Source organism: Siphateles boraxobius, unplaced genomic scaffold (genome assembly GCF_051911475.1).
Source record: "Siphateles boraxobius isolate OS27281-9 unplaced genomic scaffold, OSU_SipBor_1 41, whole genome shotgun sequence".
Classification (NCBI taxonomy): domain Eukaryota; kingdom Metazoa; phylum Chordata; class Actinopteri; order Cypriniformes; family Leuciscidae; genus Siphateles; species Siphateles boraxobius.
In genome coordinates this window covers 30,429,383-30,451,818 of record NW_027509042.1, presented here as the reverse complement: position 1 = coordinate 30,451,818, position 22,436 = coordinate 30,429,383, and the positions used below count along the sequence as shown (strand labels likewise).

At 47.2% G+C, this 22,436-nt stretch overlaps 1 long non-coding RNA gene across 1 annotated transcript; it reads left to right on the top strand.

The window, feature by feature from the left end:
- Nucleotides 1-19,559: 19,559 nt before the first annotated feature.
- On the top strand, nt 19,560-19,814 carry LOC143707264 (uncharacterized). The gene is made up of 2 exons (XR_013193143.1): nt 19,560-19,653; nt 19,691-19,814. It is a non-coding gene; the product is annotated as an uncharacterized LOC143707264 (long non-coding RNA).
- Nucleotides 19,815-22,436: the final 2,622 nt, after the last annotated feature.

The window sequence follows — 22,436 nt, the reverse complement described above, 5'->3', positions numbered from 1 at the left end:
GCATTACAAATATCCTGAAGGGAAACACCCGAAATTAAAGCCTAGAGGCAGCCATACTCCTAGTAGAATGGGCCTGAACAGCCACAGGTGAACGCTGTCCGGCCGCTTCATAAGCAAGTGAGATAGCCTCAACTACCCACTTGCTCATTATCTGTTTAGATGCAAGGCAACCTATCTTAGGTTACCCGAAGCAGACAAATAATTGTTCTGATAAACGCCACTGAGCAGCTCTGTGGACCTAAGCATCCAAAGCCCGGACAGGGCATAACAGATTTAAGATTTTCCTGATCTGGGGTATTAAAAGTGGAGGACAGAAGGCCTGGAGCACAAATGACCGCACATTTAGTAGGGACCTAGAAATACAGCCCGATCTGGGGTGAAGAAATACTACCACCAACCAGGTGCAAATCCAAGTACGTGCAGGCCTCAGCCTCATGTACCACGGAGAAGACGAAATTAGGGATCTCTCCTCAGAGATAGCCCAGCAAAGAAACATTCATTACAGAAATCAAGTACTGTACCAAAAAGGGCAGAAACGAGATTCAGAAGGCGTTCTCTGCACCAGGCAGAGAACAGCATATTAGTCTTCTCGTGGAGGGAGCTCTAGACTGGAGTATGGTCTCCACGACCTCGGTCGAGAAACCTGAATCTATGAGCTGGGCCCCCTCAGAGGCCGAGCCCACAGTATCCACAACTCCAGAGCTCCCAGGAGCAAAGATATCGGGAAAAGCGTATAGGTGTAGTGGCAACCACACCTATTACATTACATCCAGTCCAAGCGGAGCTGGATGCGTGAGGGAGAAACACAAGGGCAATGCATTGTACAAGCGATGCGAAAGGTCGACTTGTAGTTTGACCGAAGTTCTCCCTAAGAAGCTCCACCACCTCGGGGTGAAGTCTCCATTCCCCGGGCCACAGCCCCTGCCTCAACATGATATCTGCTCTAATATACGAGACCATCAGTGTGTTGTCCGGACCCTTCGCCGACCAACCACTCATGATTGCCCCCGACTTGTGAGGGAAACATCCGTCGATAGCATTATGCGTCGACAATAAGCCCCCAACACTGGGCCTGGGCGAGGAACCAAGGTTCTTCCACATGACCGAGGCACGAAGGCATAGCCGCGTGACCTTGATCATGCGAAAACGGATTTCCCCTCGGATTTCCCCCTCCTCAGAGAGTCGCACCCCAGAGGGCGCCGAGGAGAAACGATTTCTCAAAACCGTCCCTGCCCCGGAGGAGCCCTCAGAAGCTTTATTAGAGATGACAGTCCTCAGATCTTGCCTCCCTTTAAATAACTTAGTTCCAATGACCCTCCTCGGAGGATCATTGGAAAAAGCAGGCACCTCGGCACCCTGAAACGGCGAACCGGCAGGGAAACCGAACTGACTGCTCTACGACCCCCCTCGGAGGATCGTTTGGGGACACTGACACCTTGGTGTCCTGAACGGCGAACCGGCAGGAAAACCGAACTGGCAGCGCTGCGACCCTCCTCAGAGAGTCGCACCCCAGAGGGCGCTGAGGAGAAACGATTTTCTCAAAAACCATCCCTACCCCGGAGGGGACCACCCTTTAGAAGCCTGATAGCCTCGGCATCAGGGCTTCCTATTGTCCAAGCTTTTTTAGAGATAAAATAGTCCTCAGATCTTGCATATCTCTAACTGGCTAGACTGCTACCGCCACCCAAGTCCCCTTTGATTGTGGAGGAGCCCAAATGGCGATGCTCGCTGTGCTGCGATGAGCTTAGTAGACTGAGACTGCTCCGCCCAGCAGTCTCAGGAACATAGATTGGTGAGGAAGAAACCTCTGGAACGCCGCTGAACGGTTTATTCTTAGTTTCTTGAAAGCGGAGCATCCAGAAGAACAGACATAATTTTATCTTATTTTTCTTTACTTTTAAATCAGAAAAACTTATATATATATATATATATATATATATATATATATATATATCAGTCCGTGGCCACCAGCAGGAAAACAACCGAACTGGCCGTGTGCGACCCTCCTCAGAGAGTCGCCACCCAGAGGACGCAGAGGAGAAACGATTTCTCGAAACCGTCCCTCCCCAGTATAGTTTATCTGTTTTTGCACGACGCAATTCTCGAATAGCGTCAGTGCTGACAACCTCACATTCATCCATGTCTTTATAATTTACCCACCAGCGTTGCCTAAAATTTTTATTTTTTTTATTTAGATGGCTGGTGGGTAACGTCGGGGTTAAAAATTATGACGCCGACTCGGGAGAGAGAAAGCTAGCAAGCGTCTCTTTAACCCGAGGCACTGTCATACCATGATACTTAATACCCATAGCATTACTATAGTTAGACGTAGGGCATTAAACACATAAAATAGAAACCGACTTATTCCACGATCTTGACACCTCAGTGTGGTGTGGAGATAGGGAAAAACGGCAGTCCCCGACGAGGAGGCTGAGATACAGAGTTTTTCTGTTTTTAGATTTATTTCATCTAATAAACTCCTTATTTTCACTCTCATAAAGTTCAGCTGGCCAGAAAATATTTAACTAGCAACAACACTAGATAAACCTCCTTTTAAAGCTCCTCTTTATTCAACAGAGTTATGAGCTGACTTATTTATTCATTTATTGAAAACTCAAACATCTGCCTTTTCTTAATATCTTTATTTGTTTTGTTCTCTTTTTCTAAACAAAACACTAACGATACCAATTCCTCGGAACTGGAAATCGCCAGCACTGGATCTGGCAGGTGAAAGCTGAGATAGGGCAGAGCCCGTCCCAACCCCCGCTGTCAGATCCGTTTGCGAACCCCAAAATGCGAGTCGCCGCCGTGCATCGGCAACAGCGGGACCCGCGCGGGGAGCGCGAACCGAACCGTCCTCCTCGAAGGACGCCCGGCGGGAGCGGAGCGTCCTCACGGACAGTTTCTCGCAATGCTCACAGTCAGCCCCCTCGAGAACTGACTGTAGCATGCTCCACTCCCAAATAGTAACAAAAAGCTGATGTGTGTGTCCCCACCCGTGATATAACGTGGGCAGGGAACAACACAAAAGCTGCTTGCTCTCTTTTGCCATAATATATATATATATATTGCAACTTGACAGACAACAATAAATATGACAAGGACAGAATACACAGATCGCTTGCTGAAGGCAACAGAAGCTGTCGCGGTCTGTTTTCTGGTGTGCTTTATAGCTTCCTGGTCTATGACGTCACCGCCTATGACGTCTCGCTCTTCCATTGGACTGATTATACACGTGCTTCACGACGCAATCACGCAGAGCGTTCCCACCGCGTCTCAACGCAGCTCGAGTTCCCTTGAAAGGGAACTGAAGATCTCATGATACGAGACAAAATAGTATTCAGCATAACAGACACGGGTCTTCGTGAACGATTACTGTCTATATCGGAGTTAACCCTTTCAAAAGCCGTTGACATGTGTAGAGCTAAAAGAGTCACGAGGGCACAAGTCACAGCTATGGCAGCATCATCAGAAACACAATGTGTGCATGCCATCACAAAAAAAGGCCAGCAGCCTAAATGGAGATCAAACAAACCAGCAGATAACAAACAAATGACAGTGCCAACTAAAGGACATTCAAAAAATGTTGGCAAATGCCGACGCATTCACATTCCAAGGCAATGCCCTGCCTATAATGCAGTGTGTAAAAAGGTGGCAAAAAGAACCACTTCGCACTTGTGTGCAAATAAAGAGCCAAAATGGATGCACTAGATATAGATACCGAGATATCTGGGTAAGACACTGTGATGAGGGGGGCGTGGTTTTGCGGAGTTTGCAGCGGGAGAGTGAGGGAGGAGCCGAGCGGTAAGTCAGTAGGTCAAGTGCAAAATGACGAACACCTGTGTCTGATTGCAGTAATTGGCGTGGGGAGACCACATAAAAGCCGGCTGGTGCAAGAGAGCGAGAGAGATGAGGACTGGGGACTCGTACCAACACTCGCGTCCTGCTGGCTGACAAACGGACTGAGGATACACATCGGAAAGAGTTTATGAATGGACTGAGTTTACACATTGGAAAGAATTTTATGAATGGACTGAGTTTACACATCGGGAAGAGTTTGATAAAAGTGGACTGAGAGCTGAGTCAGCAGGCAAGAGTATTTTTGAACTGTGCTGTAGACGTGTCTACGGTGAAGGCGCATGTGGTGCACCTTTTTTTTATTAAACTCCATGTGCAGGCTAAAAATAAAACAACTGACATTCTTTGTGACTACAGCATCAGACATAGCCCTACTGGGGAGACAGGCATGTGTGCAGTTGGACCTTATAAGGAAAGTGGACGCTCTCACACCATCATCACCCACTACAAAAACTGAGCTCCTCAACCGCTATGCATTAGTGTTTCAAGGTTTGGGCCAGTTTCCAGGATTGCACCACATTCACACTGACCCTTCCGTTCCCCCGGTAATACACGGCTGCAGGAAGATTCCGTATGCAGTCCATGACAGACTTAGAGGGACACTGGATGAATTGGAGAAAACGGGTGTCATAAGCAAAGTCTCTAAACCTACTGCATGGGTGAGCAGTCTCTGCATCACAGAAAAAGAAAAAAAACGGCGCACTGAGAGTCTGCCTGGACCCCAGAGACCTAAACAGGGCCATACTCCGCCAGCACTACAATATTACCATTCTGGAGGACATACGGTGTAAGTTAGCTGGCAAAAGGTTGTTCACCATCATGGATGAGAAGGACGGCTATTGGCAGATTCAACTAGATGAGGAGTCAGCAGATCTCTGTACTTTCAACACGCCGTGGGGCAGGTATCATTTTCATTGCATGCCTTTTGGCATAAAGTCAGCGAGCGAAGTATTCCAACGCTTGAACTCAGAAAGCTTTGGGGACATTGAAGGTGTCTTCATGGTGGCCGATGACATGATCATAGCGGCATCCACCAAAGCAGAGCATGACATCATCCTAGAGAAAGTGATGAACAGAGCTGTGAGTCTAAACGTGAAATTCAACAAAGATAAGTTGCAATACATGGTCAATGAGGTGACTTAGCTAGGGCACGTTATCTCCTATGAGGGGGTGAAGCCTGATGAGTCCAAGGTTTCAGCAATATTGCAATTTCCCCCTCCCACTGACAGAAAAGCCCTTCAACATCTGGTAGGTATGACACGCTCTCTGTCACAATAAAAAACAAAACAAAACAAAACAACAAAAAAACAGAGAGTATAGACCTGAGCGAAGAGAAAGTCATCTACGCAGTGAATGGAGAATCACTTTGTGGTAACATCATGCACATGATACAACAAGCCAGATACACTTGTTATACCTATACAGGGCTCTCAAGTTTTATCAAAAGTTTAGAGTGAGATTTAGATTGAGATTCCAAATTTCTGCAGCAGCGGTCCCTCGACCCAACCAAATTCGCTTAAATTTTTGCTAGCAGTTCAATTTTGCCTATTGTTCATAATTGACCAGCACAAATGGAAATTATAACAATTGTTAAATCTGATAAAAAGACAAATTCATCCAAATAAAATAAATAGTTATATTTAAAAAATACAAATTTATTGAAAAAGAAAAATAAATTTGACCCCAAACAAGCCAACGTAACATCAGTGCTCAATGTACATAACATTGTGTCATAACAACTTGTGAGCATGTATGTCAAGACCCAAACCCGTCACCTTTACAGGGGTCATCGGATGCCCATTTTCCACAAGTTGGTATGATTCTTTTGGGTCTTCATGTAAAGTTTGTAACATACTTTGGTTAAAATTTCTCAATCGTTGTGTAAAACAACACCCTTTTTACTTCTTCAAAAACAGCTCTATTCACAGTGACCCGTTTCGGTGCATGTCTCTTTAAATGATAATGAGCAACAACGTTTTGGCTTTTTGAGGATTAAAAAAAACGTGAATGGATTTTTTTCATTGCATGGTGATGGTGTCCACACACTGCAAAGACACATTTATTTGCAAATACCATATAAAAGTGTATTTTGCATCCGATGACCCCTTTAAAAGCAGTTGGAGAGTTTTTGAATGCATCAAAAATAATTTAGCACGAATTTGGCTATACTCCTCAACATCATCTCTCACTGTCTTTGATCACAGGCAAGAGATATCGTCCAGGAATCGTAAAATCAAAATGCTAAAAAAAATAAAAATAAATGAAGATGTCCGCAAACCGCATTCATCAGATCGTGCTCTTTCAACTTCCACTCCGTATGTGCGCGTGTTGTCTAGTAACGAACGTGCTTGCAGCGGGAACACATAATTTACCCGGAAACAACTAATTCTAATTTCTGATTGGCTGGTAGCTAGCATTTAACTCTGTATAACTCGAGACAGATGCTATGAACTCGGCAGAGAACTTCCCTCCGTTTGCCTGCGTCTCGTCCATTAATTGTATAGCGGGACAAGTTCCCTTACTCCTCAGCGTGAGAAATACAAGGTGTGGCGTGTGAGCGTGTGAACGGGTTGAAATGCGTGTGTCTCACGCCCAATGCGTGAGACTTGAGAGCCCTGCCTATATCAGATACCTGATACGGCAGCTACATGAGCAAGGATGGCCGGACAGAAAGAAAAATGTCCCACTGGCGGCACAAGCTTACTGGCCCGTCAGATACACTATTGGCATAAATGGGCTACTCATGAAAGATGATCGCATCATCATTCCGCGTGCACTGCGACCAGAAGTGCTGAAACGACTTCATGTGGTGCACCAGGGTATACAGCGGTCTCTAGCACATGCCAGATCATGTTTCTACTGGCCAGGACTCACTGAGGTTGTACGTCACATGGTAAAAGCCTGCAGTTACTTTCAAGAGAGTCGTCCTGAAAATCAAAAGGAGCCACTTCTCTCACATCCAGTTCCAGAGGGACCCTGGCAGAAAATAGCTGCCAAAACTTTTGACTTTCAAGGACGTTCATTTCTTCTGATTGTGGACTATTTCTCTAAATATCCAGAAGTCCTAAAACTGCCAGACAAAACGGCAGGCTCACTGATAGCACAATTCAAAGCAGTGTTTGCAAGACATGGTGTGCCTGAGACTCTGATTGCAGATCATGTACCCTTTGCCAGTGCTTTAATGACTCGATTTGCCCATGACTGGGGTTTCAACATCACACACTCCAGCCCATATTTCCCTCAGTCCAACGGCATGGCAGAGCGGGCTGTAAAGACTGTCAAATCTATGCTGAAAGCTGCTGCTCAGTCCGGCACTGACCCTCACCTAGCTTTATTGACTCTCCGCAACACTCCTGTCACTGGTCTCAAATACTCCCCAGCCCAGATCCTTATGGGCAGAGTCTTACGTTCCACTATACCGACCAGCAAAGCTGTTCTGCAACCGTCCATAGCTGAGCACACCCAGGAAGAGCTGCAGCATCTTCAATCACAGCAAAAGAGATGGTACAATAGAACAGCAGCCCCACTTTCAGCCTTCAAGGGGGGACATAGAGTATATATGAGAATCAAAAACACTAGGAAACCAGCTACAGTTGTCAGTATCCGAGATGAGCCTCGCTCATACGACGTTGTCACATCATCAGGCACGATCTACACGATCTACGACTCACAACCTGACTGTTTCATGTACACTGGCAATGACTTGTGCAATGACTCTGTTTCAAAACCGGCTCCAATTGAGCCTCCTCAAGATGTGGAAAGGAGAGTGCGATGTCCGGAATGCACAAGAGCTGGATGCATTGTCAGACAACCGGCACGGTTTAAGGATTATGTGCTTACCTAAGTAAACTAGTTTAGTGTTAATATTGCTTGTTCATAGCATATGTTATTTTATACACTGGTGATATTTTCAGCATACTGTCCTTACTTTATGTCTGAGTGATATTTTGTTGAATGCTTACGAAGGGGCATGTAGTATATGCAGTGAATGGTTCTGACTAGTACACCCCTATACAGTTTGTGTAGTTGGTATGACCGGGAGTTCTTGGGTCTGCAGACTAGTAAAAGAAGTGCAGCGTGCTAACTCCTTTGTGTATGTGTCGTCAATGCTAAACGAAGTTTAACAAAGACCACAACAATTACAATTCAAGTCTAATTTATTTGTAGAAACCCGGAAGCCATAGAGAGAACAGTTCTTTTTTTTTTTTATAAATTCATTTTTTTATAATTCAATTATTGATTTTCACTTTATTCATTAAAATACATTATATCAGCATCATAGTGCATGGCAGTCATTCAGGTCTTATTACAATTGGTAAAACCTGAAAGTAAAAGAAAGATAACCTTGATATTGTTTATTTTCTTTAGACAATATACAATATCACTCGATATTACACTATGCCTATAATTAAATACTACTACACATTTTCTGGTGGTAATGCCATAAATGAGTCCTACCTTGTTTATTTTGAGTTTGTTATAGTACTTCCTATGTAGAAAATCGCTTCCTGCCCTCCATCTGCATTTCACGCCACAGTCATGTGCAAACAAACGTCCTTGGGTTACGACTGTAACCCTTGTTCCCTGAGAAGGGAACGAGAACTGCGTCGAATGACACTTTGAGGGAACGCCCCTCAGCGTAGCGCCTCTGAAGTATGAATGAAACCGAGCCGATCTCTGATTGGTGCAACGTCATGACGTAATGTGTGACGGCAGATAGGTGGAGCTATAAAAGCAGCCGGCACACATAAGATGTCAGCTTCTGTGATGAAGCAAGCGCTCTCAGGCAGGGGAAGGCTAGCCAAGGGACGCAGTTCTCGTTCCCTTCTCAGGGAACAAGGGTTACAGTCGTAACCCGAGGACGTTCCCTTTCGAGGTTCCCTTTCCAACTGCGTCGAATGACACTTTGGGGGAACGAGTACCCACTACGCCACAACGCGCCCTGCCTGCCCTAGTGTGAAGCTGCTCACAGGCACACTTAGGAGGCGAGCACAAGAGAGCCGGGTGTAGACGGAATGTCCAAACTATAAAACCTAATAAAGGTATGAGGGGTAGCCCATCCTGCTGCATCGCAGACCTCCTGGATGGGGGCCCCCGCGAGAAGGGCTCTAGAGGACGCCATGCCTCTGGTAGAATGAGCCCTCACGGCCAAAGGTGAAGGCATACCGCGCACCTGATAGGCCGTGGAAATCGCTTGGACAATCCAGTTGCTGATGGTCTGCTTTGAGGCGGGAAGCCCCTTTCTGGGCGACCCGAAACACACCAGCAACTGGTCCGACTTCCGCCATGAAGAGGACCTCTGAATGTAAATATTCAGTGCTCTGACAGGGCAGAGCATGTGAAGTCTCTCTTCATTCGCCGTCACGTGAGGTGGAGGATGAAAAGCCTGCAGAACCGTAGGCCGTGCCGCACTGGACGGCACCTTAGGCAAATAGCCGGGCCTAGGGTGAAGAATGGCCTTAATGTTGCCTGGAGCAAACTCCAGGCACTCGTTAGATATGGAGAGCGCCTGGAGATCTCCTACCCTCCTCAGAGAAGTAATGGCCAACAAAAAGACCACCTTCAACGAAAGGTTCTTGGCCTCAGCCGACTCCAGCGGCTCGAAGGGGGCCTCGGCCAGTCCTTCGAGAACCACTGCCAGGTCCTAAGTGGGAACCCTGGTACGAGCCGCTGGTCTCATCCTCCAAGCCCCACGGAGGAAACGTACGACCAATTGGTGTCTCCCCAGAGGCCCATCACTCAGAGGAGCGTGGAAAGCCGCAATGGCAGCCACGTACACCTTGAGTGTGGACGGGGTAAGACCAGTGGATAAGCGATCTTGGAGGAACTCCAGCACTGAAGCCACTGGGCAGTTAACTGGGTCCACCTCACGCTCCCTACACCAAACGGTGAAGACGTTCCACTTTAGGCCGTACAATTTCCTCGTGGATGGAGCTCTAGAGCTGAGTATGGTCTCCACTACTCCAGCTGATAGGCCGGCCTCTAGGTACTGTGCCCCCTCAGGGGCCAGACCCACAGTTTCCATAACTCGGGCCGAGGGTGAAATATTGAGCCCTCTGCCTGTGTCAGCAGGTCCCTCCTGATGGGAATCTCCCATGGAGGGCCGTCCAGGAGCAAAATTATGTCGGAGAACCAAACTCGGGCCGGCCACAACGGGGCTACCAACAGTAGACTGATCCCGTCGCGACGGACTCTCTCTAGAACTCCCGGGAGCAGAGCGATCGGGGGAAATGCGTACAGACGTAACCTCGGCCACGTCTGCACCATGGCATCCAACCCCAGCGGGGCTGGATGGGTGAGGGAAAACCACAGTGGACAGTGGGTCGTCTCTCGAGACGCGAACAAGTCCACTTCCTCTGGGCCAAACCTCTGAGATATTGACTCCACCACCTCGGGGTGGAGTCTCCACTCCCCGGGCCTCAGCCCCTGTCTCGACAGGATGTCTGCTCCCTGATTTTGACTCCCCGGGATGAATGTTGCTTTTAGAGACAACAACTTCCCCTGGGACCACAGGAGGATCTGATGCGCCAGTCTGCATAGAGGGCGAGACCTCAGACCCCCCTGATGGTTTATATAGGCCACTACCGACATATTGTCTGACCTCACAAGGACATGATGACCTTTGAGGTCCGGCAGGAAGCTCCTCAGAGCTCGGAACGCCGCCAACATCTCCAGGCAGTTTATGTGCCAGGAGGCATGATGGTCCTGCCATAGGCCTGACGTAAAGCGGCCGTCCATGACCGCGCCCCAGCCCGTGAGGGAGGCGTCTGTCGAAACGGTTCTCCGGCAACATGACGCTCCCAACACTGGCCCTTGGGACAGAAACCAAGCTTTCTTCCAAATAGATAGGGAACGAAGGCATCTGCGCGTAACCCTGATCATGCGGAACGGGTTTCCCCTCGGGGAGAACCCCTTGGTTTTTAACCACCACTGAAGGGCCCTAATGTGCAGCAGGCCGAATGGAATGACACTGGACGCTGCTGCCATGAGCCCCAACACTCTCTGGAAGTGCTTCACAGTGATGGCTTGGCCTAGCCTTATCCTGTACACTGTGGTCAGGATGGACTCGATCCGCGCGGGAGACAATTGTGCCCGCATCGTGACCGAGTCCCACACCACTCCCAGCAACGTAGTTCTCTGGGCTGGTGTCAACACGCTCTTTTCCGTGTTGAGTCTCAACCCCAGGCTCTGGATGTGAGCGAGGACGACATCTCGATGCCGAACCGCCAGCTCCTGTGACTGTGCTAAAATCAGCCAGTCGTCGATATAATTGAGCACCCTGATGCCCTGAAGCCTCAGCGGTGCCAGAGCTGCATCCATACATTTGGTAAATGTGCGAGGGGAGAGAGCTAGGCCGAACGGAAGAACCCGATATTGGTACGCTTCGCCCCCGAAAGCGAACCTCAGGAACTTCCTGTGAGATGGAAGGATGGATAGGTGGAAGTATGCGTCCTTTAGATCTATCGTGACAAACCAATCCTCGGACTGAATTTGACTCACTATAATGGGAATAGTGAGCATCTTGAACCTGAATCTCCTCAGAGAACGGTTCAGGTGCCTGAGATCTATTATTGGACGCAACCCCCCATCCTTCTTGGGAACTATGAAGTAGCGGCTGTAAAACCCAGACTCCCTGTCCGGTGGAGGAATACGATCTATAGCCTCCTTTGCCAGCAGGGAGTTTACTTCCTGTTCCAATACCCGACCCTGCACTGGGTCGACTACAGTTCAGACCACCCCGTTGAATCTGGGTGGGCGGGAACTGAACTGCAGCCTGTACCCATTTTGAATGGTGCACAGGGCCCAAGGAGAAATATTCGCCAGATTTTTCCATGCATCGAAATATTTTACCAAGGGAACCAGGCTCTCGAGCCTGGCTTCGGGTATTAATCGGGATTCGTTCTCGGCCCCCTGAAGCGGATTCCCGGCAGGGCTGAACCGAAAACGATTCTCGATGGGCGGACGCGAAAGCTGCCTGACCGCAAGCCTGTGGGGCGGACAGTGCAGCCTGCGTTCGCTGGATACCGATGTGTCCCGAAGCGTGTTTAACGGCGGGAGAGCAACATCGATTTCCTGCGGGCTCCGTGAAGGAGACGACCTCGGTCGTTCCACCACGGGTGGGGCCGCCCGCAGAGATCCTAGAGTAGCTAGGATCTCTTTGACGAAGCCTTTTTAGCCTGCAGGACGGCCCTCAGGTCGCCCTTCTTAGGCTGAGGCTTCGCCTGAGAGCGCTGTCTATGCCCCCAAGCTCCTTGAGGGGGGGCTCTAGACGCGACGCTCTGTTTTTGAGCCTGTCTATAGGCGGAGGAGCTGGCTGATGGCTGTGGCTGCGGCTGCCCACTGGGGGCAGACTTCTTGGACACTGAGCGGCGAGGGAGATATTGTTTGAAGGCCGCTGATTGTTTTTTCGCCTCCTGAAACCTGTCGACGACGGTATTAACGGCGTCGCCGAACAGGCCAGAAGGCGAAATCGGGGCATCAAGGAGGAAAGCCCTGTCTTTCTCCCTGATGCCCGTAAGATTTAACCATAAATGCCTCTCCGAGACCACCATAGCTGCCATGGAGCGACCGACAGCGCGGGCCGTCTCCTTGGTGACTCGGAGAGACAAATCAGCGACCTTCCTCAACTCCGCAATATCTTCCGGAGTTGGACCCTTGCCCTCATCAATGTCCTTAAGAAGGTCGGCCTGGTACGCCTGGAGCATAGCCATGGTGTGAAGACTCGCACCAGCCCGACCCGCAGCCGTATAAGCCCTGCCCACTAGCGCTGATGTGTCTCTACACGGCTTAGTGGGCAGCACCGAGGCTTTAAGGGATGATGCCGACTCAGGCGATAAATAATTCGCCAAAGGCTGTTCAATGCGCGGCATCATCCCATAACCGTTCTCTCGTGCCCCCATGATGTTACTATAATTTATAATAGGGGGATTGGAGACACGAGAAGAGTGTGGTTTTTTCCACGATCTACACAACTCGTTGTGCAGATCGGGAAAGAACTGCAAGCCCCGGTGATGAGGTTGTTCCCTGTGCTGCAGGAAGCGCTCATCCAGTTTACTTTTAGACTGCGCTTCCTGCCTCTCTTGTGGCCAGCTGATATTTAAATGAGCCACCGCACGGGAAACAACCTCAACCAGCTCCTCATACGCGGGGACACGGGGCGGCGAGTCGTCCCCGAAATCCCCGCCCTCGATGCTGAGCACGTCAACCTCCTCAGAGGCAGACAGCTCAAACATCGGATCCTCGACTCGCGCAGAAGAAGCCGCGGGGCGGGCTTCTGCGCGAGGCTCGAGGACATCAGAACTGCCCGATGAATCCCGAGAAGGTGCCTCAACAGCCTCGAGAACCCCGGACAGATCTCTTTGCGAGCCCCATGAAGAGCGTCGCCGCGCCGCCGCGCCGCCTCAGCGGACGCGGGTCCCGCACCACGGGGCTCGCGAGGCTGACCATCTTTATCAAAGATAGCCAGCCGGGAACGCAGCACACGGATTGTCAACTTTTCAGAATCCTCGCAAGCAGCCCCCTCGAGAGCTGCCTGCGCGTGCTGCATTCCCAAACAATGTGTGCACAGTTGGTGTGTGTCCCCGCCCGTGATGTAGCGAGGGCAAGGATGCACGCACTTCCTGAAGCTCACACTCGCCATTTCACTCACTCAGTAACAGACAACAATAAATAAGACAAACAGTCACAGATAGCGCTTGCTGAAGAACAGAAAGCTGACATCTTATGTGTGCCGGCTGCTTTTATAGCTTCCGCCTATCTGCCGTCACACATTACGTCATGACGTTGCACCAATCAGAGATCGGCTCGGTTTCATCCATACTTCAGAGGCGCTACGCTGAGGGGCGTTCCCCCAAAGTGTCATTCGACGCAGTTGGAGTTCCCTCGAAAGGGAACTATAGGCTATGTCACGTAACGCAACATTTACCTCAGGAAAACCATTTAATGACCATAGCTAGAAAAATTATCTATAGAAAGGAGCATTTTGCTAGCTATATGCACTATATTACATATTATATTTTTACTCATATCATTAAAAAATATTATACATTATTATTATAAAAACTGCATTATATTTGAGTTGTTTAATTTAACATTTGGAAATAATACCAGCTGGCAGGGCTCCCTTTGTGTTAACAGCATCAGCGAGAGATTTTTTCCTTGAGAAAAATTAACATGTAGCTGCTGTGCCTCATATTTATCCAAATTAATCGATTTAAATATTGTAACATTGTCACAGTCACCCTCAGCACTACACTTCCCATCATCCTCCCTGGCTCACACCTGATCACACTCCTCTATCACCCACACCTGCAAACCATCACCCTCATTATCACACCATATATCTTCAGTCACTTTGATAATGGTATTATTATCAAATGTTAAATTAAACAACTCGAATATAATGTGGTTATTATAATAATGTATAATATTTTTTTAATGATCATGGTCTGGTCTCGTCAATGCCACATCGACACCCAGACTCACCATACTCACCAGAGATTCTCACTCCAATATTCTGTCTTCCGTCTGTTCTCCCATCTTCAAGATCCCGTTCACCCAGTCATTGTGTTTCCTCACCATCTACACAGAAACTCCACATCATACTACAGCCATCTAAGTCACCATCTACAATCTTCAGTCACCATCCACTCACAATTGCCTGGTTCCCGCTATTTACCTCCTTTGCTTTTCGATAAACTAGTTTTAAATTACCATCTGTCTGTTCCCCTCTGTGTGTGTGACAGAAGACCAGACCTAAAACAAAGGGACAACATGAGCAAACTCCTCATCCCCGCAGACCCAATTATCTGTCTCTTTCAAATTGGCTGCCTGTTTGAGGACTATGTAGAAGAGTTCCTCAAGCTGTTATATCAAGGACCCTGGAAGGAGGACACATTAAAGACAATTTTTTGTTGTGGTTTGGACAATCACCTCTATCAACAAGTTCCTGCGGCAGCTATCACATTTTCCCTGGCTCATTATATTGATTATGTGCTATTGTTCTTCCCTCACGGTTGGTGAAGACACCACCACCACTCAACCACAGTCACCCTTGTCCACCCCAGAGTCTTGTCCTAAGATGGCCACCCTTCCAGAACCTCGTCCTGAGATGGCCGCCACCGTTCCAGAGCCTTGTCCCAAGATGGCCGCCGTTCTAGAGTCTCGTCCCAAGATGGCCGCCATTCCAGAGTCTCATACCCAAGATGGCCACCTCCACCGCCATGCCAGAACCCTCTGCCAAGATGGCCTCCGCCACACCCTAGCCCTCTATCCAAGATCGCCGCCACGCCAGAGCCCTCTGACAAGATGACCGCTGTGCCCGAATCTCCAGTCCACGTCTTCATCCTTTGTCTAAAGAGGCCTGCAGTCCCCGTCCTGTGTCCAGAGAGGCGTTCAGTCCCTGAGTTTGCTCCAGTGCCCACAGAAAATTTTGGGGAGGGGGGCTATCCGTCCACGGACACAGCCACTTTTGCTGTTCTAGGGCTCCCTGACCTTCCTGCAGCGCCATGGCCACCTGATCTGCCTGATCCGCCGTGGTCCCCCGAGCTGCGGCCTCTCCCCTGGAGGCTTCCCGTCAGTATCCCTAAGCACACGCCTGACCAGCCTCCAGGGCGCCCACCCTATCATCCCACTTGACCTTTCTCGTGTAAGGTTGGAAGTACTGTCACAGTCACCCTCAGCACTACACTTCCCATCATCCTCCCTGGCTCAAACCTGATCACACTCCTCTATCCCCCACACCTGCTAACCATCACCCTCATTATCACACCCTATATCTCAGGTCACTTTCCTCTCCATCATGGTCTGGTATCATCAATGCCACATCGACACCCAGACTCCTTACCTGAATACTCACCAGAGATCGTCACGGCAGTATCCTGTCTTCTGTCTCCCGTCTTCAAGATCCCGTTCACAAATCATTGTGTTTCCTCACAATCTACACAGAAACTCCACATCAATCTACAGCCAACTAAGACACTATCTACAATTTTCAGTCACCATCCACTCACAATCGCCTGGTTCCCGCTGTTTGTCTCCTTTGCTTTTCAATAAACCAGTTTTACATTACCATCTGTCTGTTCCCTTCTGTGTGTGTGACAAACATGTTGTTAGAAAATGTAATGAAAATCTTTTTAGTTACCAAATGTTTTGTCAATCACAATACATGTATTGCGATGCAAGTTTTTTTTTTTTTTTTTTTTTTTTTTACAACCCTGCCAAATCTCCCAAACCCTCAAATTATTTCTCACTCCAAGCTGTACTCAAAAGTTGCCAGCCCTGGTGCAGAGCGGCTCTGTGATCAGAGATAAATGCTGATCCATCTCTGAAAGTACTGCGAGTTTGAGTCACTTATAATGTTTATTTAAAAAAGCAAAATGCTTCAAACATCTTCCAACACTTGTAATGCGAAGCATTCATAAACCAGTTGTCCAACAAAAGACAATATTTTATTTTATAGTATTCTATACATAGTATGATAAATGCTGTCTATTAGCATTGGATTATAAATATACTTTATTCTTATGAAAATACCAGAGAAGGCTTGAAGAACGTCTTGGGTTAGGACTGTAAGCCTGTTTATTGGTCCAATGAGGGTTTCCAATAATACAGGTGAAGGTCTCTGCGGGTTACTGTCTTTCCTTTTATGCAACACAACAAGATTAAATGGAACACATTTTTCTCATATGTATTGACTCGTTATTTCATCTGACTCCATAAATGAAAAGAGGATTTTAATGATATCTGGGTATCATTAAAAGTGAGCGAATGTTTGATTATTCTTTTGAGACTCTTTAATTATGTTTTACCCGTTCAGATTAGGAAACTATGCAGCTTAGAGGTCCTCGCATCTTCTGCGGGTCTCACGATCACAATCTCATCAGTTTCGTCACTAAACGGAGGTTTTGACTAATATCTCAGACGGTCGGATTCACCCAAAACACAATCAGAGATACTTTTCTTTTAGTCCCCTTGAATTGCATACACTTGAACTTAATTCAATAGTTATACTTTAGTAGAGGTTTTGGCCCTATTATAGGTATGAGTTGACCAACGATACTTTCCTCATAATAGTTTAGACTGGCCAAGCCCGTGATCTCTCACGTACACTTATCTAAAGTTACATTAAATTAAGACAGAGGTAAAATAGACGTACCCAAATTTAGGCTGGTCAGGCAGCACGTTAGCTACCCCTAAACGGAATGACCCGTCTCTACAAAGCAAGTACACTTGAACTAGTGACAAAGTATTCGCCGTCGCCAATCTGACTCAGAATTGCGGGAGCATACAAATCCGATAATCTCTTTGGGAGAACAATCTCAAGAGTCAATCAGAGTAAAATCAAAAGTTTACAATTTATTGACCAGGTAATGAAGCAATAATTCAAAATCCAATTCATGAGAATAAAATCATCAGTTGATCATATCATAACAGAAATCATGAATTTGTAGAAAGTATTACCTGGCAATGAAAATTACACACAGCGATTGTGTGGGCAGTCAACCTACAGACTCCCAGAACCTTTTGCCCATTTTCCTTATAAACCCAGATAATTCAATTTGCTTACCAAATGGTGGTGTCTGTCATTATAATTAGATTTGGTCCCCTAGTGAGGGGCTCACAACTGTGAGATCAGAATGGAGGATCTGGGGGAGGGAACACCTTAGAAGGACACCCTACTTCTCATATTTTGTAACTTCTTTTAGCTTTCTATTATGGTTAGGAGAATGAGACCATTTTACCAGGCGCACTGAGACACTTTAAATGATACCAAACATGGCAAAGGGACGCAGTGTCTCGTTCCCTTCTCAGGGAACAAGGGAAAGTCGTAACCTGAGACGTTCCCTTTCAAGGGAACTCACACTGCGTTGGAACAACACTTTGGGGAACTTATATCCACTATGCCACAAAAAACCCCGCCAGTCCTAGTATGAAGCTGGCACAGACTCACAGGCACAATTTAGGATGAGAGCACTCATGCACCCGGCATAGAAGGGAGGTTCAGGCTATAAAACCGTGAATGTGTGAACGGAGTGGCCCAGCCAGCCGCATCACATACAGGTCCTTCTAAAAAAATTAGCATATTGTGATAAAGTTAATTATTTTCCATAATGTAATGATAAAAATTAAACTTTCATATATTTTAGATTCATTGCACACCAACTGAAATATTTCAGGTCTTTTATTGTTTTAATACTGATGATTTTGGCATACAGCTCATGAAAACCCAAAATTCCTATCTCAAAAAATTAGCATATCATGAAAAGGTTCTCTAAACGAGCTATTAACCTAATCCTCTGAATCAACTAATTAACTCTAAACACCTGCAAAAGATTCCTGAGGCTTTTAAAAACTCCCAGCCTGTTTCATTACTCAAAACCGCAATCATGGGTAAGACTGCCGACCTGACTGCTGTTCAGAAGGCCATCATTGACACCCTCAAGCAAGAGGGTAAGACAGAAAGAAATTTCTGAACAAATAGGCTGTTCCCAGAGTGCTGTATCAAGGCACCTCAGTGGGAAGTCTGTGGGAAGGAAAAAGTGTGGCAAAAAACGCTGCACAACGAGAAGAGGGGACCAGACCCTGGGGAATATTGTGGAGAAGGACCGATTCCAGACCTTGGGGGACCTGCGGAAGCAGTGGACTGAGTCTGGAGTAGAAACATCCAGAGCCACCGTGCACAGGCGTGTGCAGGAAATGGGCTACAGGTGCCGCATTCCCCAGGTCAAGCCACTTTTGAACCAGAAACAGCGGCAGAAGCGCCTGACCTGGGCTACAGAGAAGCAGCACTGGACTGTTGCTCAGTGGTCCAAAGTACTTTTTTCGGATGAAAGCAAATTTTGCATGACATTCGGAAATCAAGGTGCCAGAGTCTGGAGGAAGACTGGGGAGAAGGAAATGCCAAAATGCCTGAAGTCCAGTGTCAAGTACCCACAGTCAGTGATGGTCTGGGGTGCCATGTCAGCTGCTGGTGTTGGTCCACTGTGTTTTATCAAGGGCAGGGTCAATGCAGCTAGCTATCAGGAGATTTTGGAGCACTTCATGCTTCCATCTGCTGAAAAGCTATATGGAGATGAAGATTTCACTTTTCAGAACGACCTGGCACCTGCTCACAGTGCCAAAACCACTGGTAAATGGTTTACTGACCATGGTATTACTCAATTGCCCTGCCAACTCTCCTGACCTGAACCCCATAGAGAATCTGTGGGATATTGTGAAGAGAAAGTTGAGAGACGCAAGACCCAACACACTGGATGAGCTTAATGCCGCTATCAAAGCATCCTCGGCCTCCATAACACCTCAGCAGTGCCACAGGCTGATTGCCTCCATGCCACGCCACATTGAAGCAGTCATTTCTGCAAAAGGATTCCCGACCAAGTATTGAGTGCATAACTGAACATAATTAATTGAAGGTTGACTTTTTTTTGTATTAAAAACACTTCTTTTATTGGTCGGATGAAATATGCAAATTTTTTGAGACAGGAATTTTGGGTTTTCATGAGCTGTATGCCAAAATCATCAGTATTAAAACAATAAAAGACCTGAAATATTTCAGTTGGTGTGCAATGAATCTAAAATATATGAAAGTTTAATTTTTATCATTACATTATGGAAAATAATGAACTTTATCACAATATGCTAATTTTTTTAGAAGGACCTGTACCTCCTGGATAGGGGCTCCTGAAAGGAGGGCTCTAGAGCAGTGGTTCTCAAACTTTTTACACCAAGTACCACCTCAGAAAATATTTTGCTCTCCAAGTACCACCATAATGACCAATATGAAAATACAGTAGCGTAGTAGGCCTAACTATTCAGCTACAGTTATGCACAGCTCAAAAATGAGGCAGTTTTATTTCTAATAAGAATATTTATTATTGTCAGCAACTTTAAACATTGTAAAAACACAGTTTGAAAATTAACACTGCACTGTGCTGCTTACATACAGGTAAAAAGAACTTAAATAATGGTTAAATTCAAATGTATTGCACCTAAAAGTGAAATAAAAACTGTACTGGACTTAAAATATGAAGTAAAAGAGGTACTGTACTTAATAAAAAAAAAGATAACACATGCTGTGTATTATTTAACCTTTTTACACATGCATTTAAAACATTCTGGCTGACCCAAGTGAGTTTTTCATGGCGACCCTTACTTAACTTATCACTTTATTGTTTCCATGGTGACGCGCATTGCTTGTTACGTGACACAGCAGCGCTGGGTGACTATGATCTGCTTTAATTTCCTTTTTTATTTAAAATATTCAGGAATGTGTTAGCTATGGAATTAAACATCTGAAATTCCTATTGTCAAATATATGCAAGTGGAAGTGTTTTGTTGTTTAAACACCTGATCGCGTTAGTTGAGCTATATGGGCGACACCATGTTAGTTTGTGCCACTGTTCAGAGAATCGGATCTGTTGGATTTACAACACGTGAATTCATCCACTTCTCCCGAAATATATGAAAGTAAGTGGACGGTGAACTGGTAGAAGAATAGAGTAAACTTGAAAGTTACTTACACAATGTGTATATCTGATACAACATGTTGTCTAATTATAATGGAAATTATTATTATTGCCGCTTCCATAGACTTCCGTGTGTATTTTACAAATTCTAAATGTATTGTTTTGTACTGTATTGTATTGTTTTGTATTGTAATGTATTGTTTTGATAGTTCTTGTGTATTACCCCGTATTGAATAGTTGTGATATATGACAGCATTGAGTGCGTCCGTCTCTGGCTCAGCGCCAGCCAATGCGCAAAAGCACATTTGAATTTAGCAGTTGATTATGTGATGCATGGACCGTTCCACTCACATCGGTGTGATCGTACGCTCCAGGGACCAGACAGCCAAGGCTGATCACACCGGTTTGATCGTACCTGCGAAATTCAGTGATTCCTCTGAGTAGAGGGACCCTGCGTACCACTAGTGGTACGCGTACCACACTTTGAGAAACACTCCTCTAGAAGATGCCATGCCTCTGGTTGAGTGAGCCCTCACGACCAGCCGTGATGCGACTCTAAAGGTTCGTAAGGGTTCTCGACCAGCGCTTCAAGAACCACTGCCAGGTCCCATGTGGGAACTCTAGTCCGAGTCGCAGGTCTTATCCTCCAAGCCCCATGGAGAAAACGTTCGCTGATGTCATTCTATAGGCCCAGAGGAGTGTGGAAAGCCACAGTGGCAGCCATGTACACCTTCAGTGTGAACGGAGAAATACCAGCAGAGAAGCGGTCTTGGAGGAACTCCAGCACTGAAGCCACCAGGCAGTTAACTGGGTCCACACTACACTCTCTACACCAATTAGTGAACACATTCCATTTTAGGCCGTACAATTTCTCCGTGGAGGGAGTCCTGCTGTCTCGATTACTCCTTTTAGGTACTGTGCCCCCTCAGGGGCCAGACCCACAGTTTCCATAGCTCAGGCCGAGGGTGGAATATTGAGGCCTCTGCCTGCGAAAGCAGGTCCCTCCTGATTGGGATCTCCCATGTCTGAGATGTCTGAGAACCATACTCGGGCCAGCCACAATGGGATTACTATCAGTAGACTGACCCTGTCGCGATGGACCCTCTCCAGAACTCCCGGGGGCAGAGCGTACAGATGCACTTCCACTGGGCTGAACCTCTCGCATGTCTCCATTCCCCGGGCCTAAGCCCCTGCCTCATGGTGACCCTTGATGTTTGGCAGGAAACTTCTTAGAGCTCGGAAGACAGCCAGCATTTTCAGGCAATTTATGTGCCAGGACGAATGATGGTCCCACCATAAACCTCTCGTAAAGTGCCCGTCCATGACCGCGCCCCAGCCCGTGAGGGAGGCGTCTGTCGAAACAGCTTTCCAGCGACATGACGCTCCCAGCACAGGACCTTGGGACAGCAACCAAGGTTTATTCCACATAGATAGGGAATGAAGGCATCTGCGCGTAACCCTGATCACGCAGAATGGGTTTCCCCCATCTGGGATAATCCCTTGGTTTTCAACCACCAATGCAGGGCCCTCATGTGCAGCAGGCCGAATGGAATGATGTTGGACGCTGCTGTCATGAGTCCTAACACTCTCTGAAAATGTTTCACAGTGATGGGCTGGCCTAGCTTCATCCTGGTCACAGTGGCCAGAATGGACTCGATCCGTGCAGAAGACTGAGAAACTGAGTCCCACACCACTCCCAGGAACATGGTTCTCTAGGTGGGCATCAACACGCTTTTCTTCACTTTTCATCCACATCTTGAGGCCGAACTGACAGCTCCTGCAACTGGGCCATATTAAGCTAGTCGTCAATGTAATTTAACACCCGGATACCTTGAAGCCTCAGCGGAGCTAGAGCTGCGTCCATGCATTTGGTGAAGACGCAAGGGGAGAGAGCTAGGGAAAACGGAAGAACCCGATATTGGAACGCTTCACCCCCGAAAGTGTACCTCAGGAACCTCCTGTGAGATGGAAGGATGGATATGTGGAAGTATGCATCATTCAGATCTATCATCTATCTAGCATCTTGAACCTGTATTTCCTCAGAGACCGATTCAGGTACCTTAGATCTAAAATTGGATGCAACCCTCCATCCTTCTTGGGAACTATGAAGTA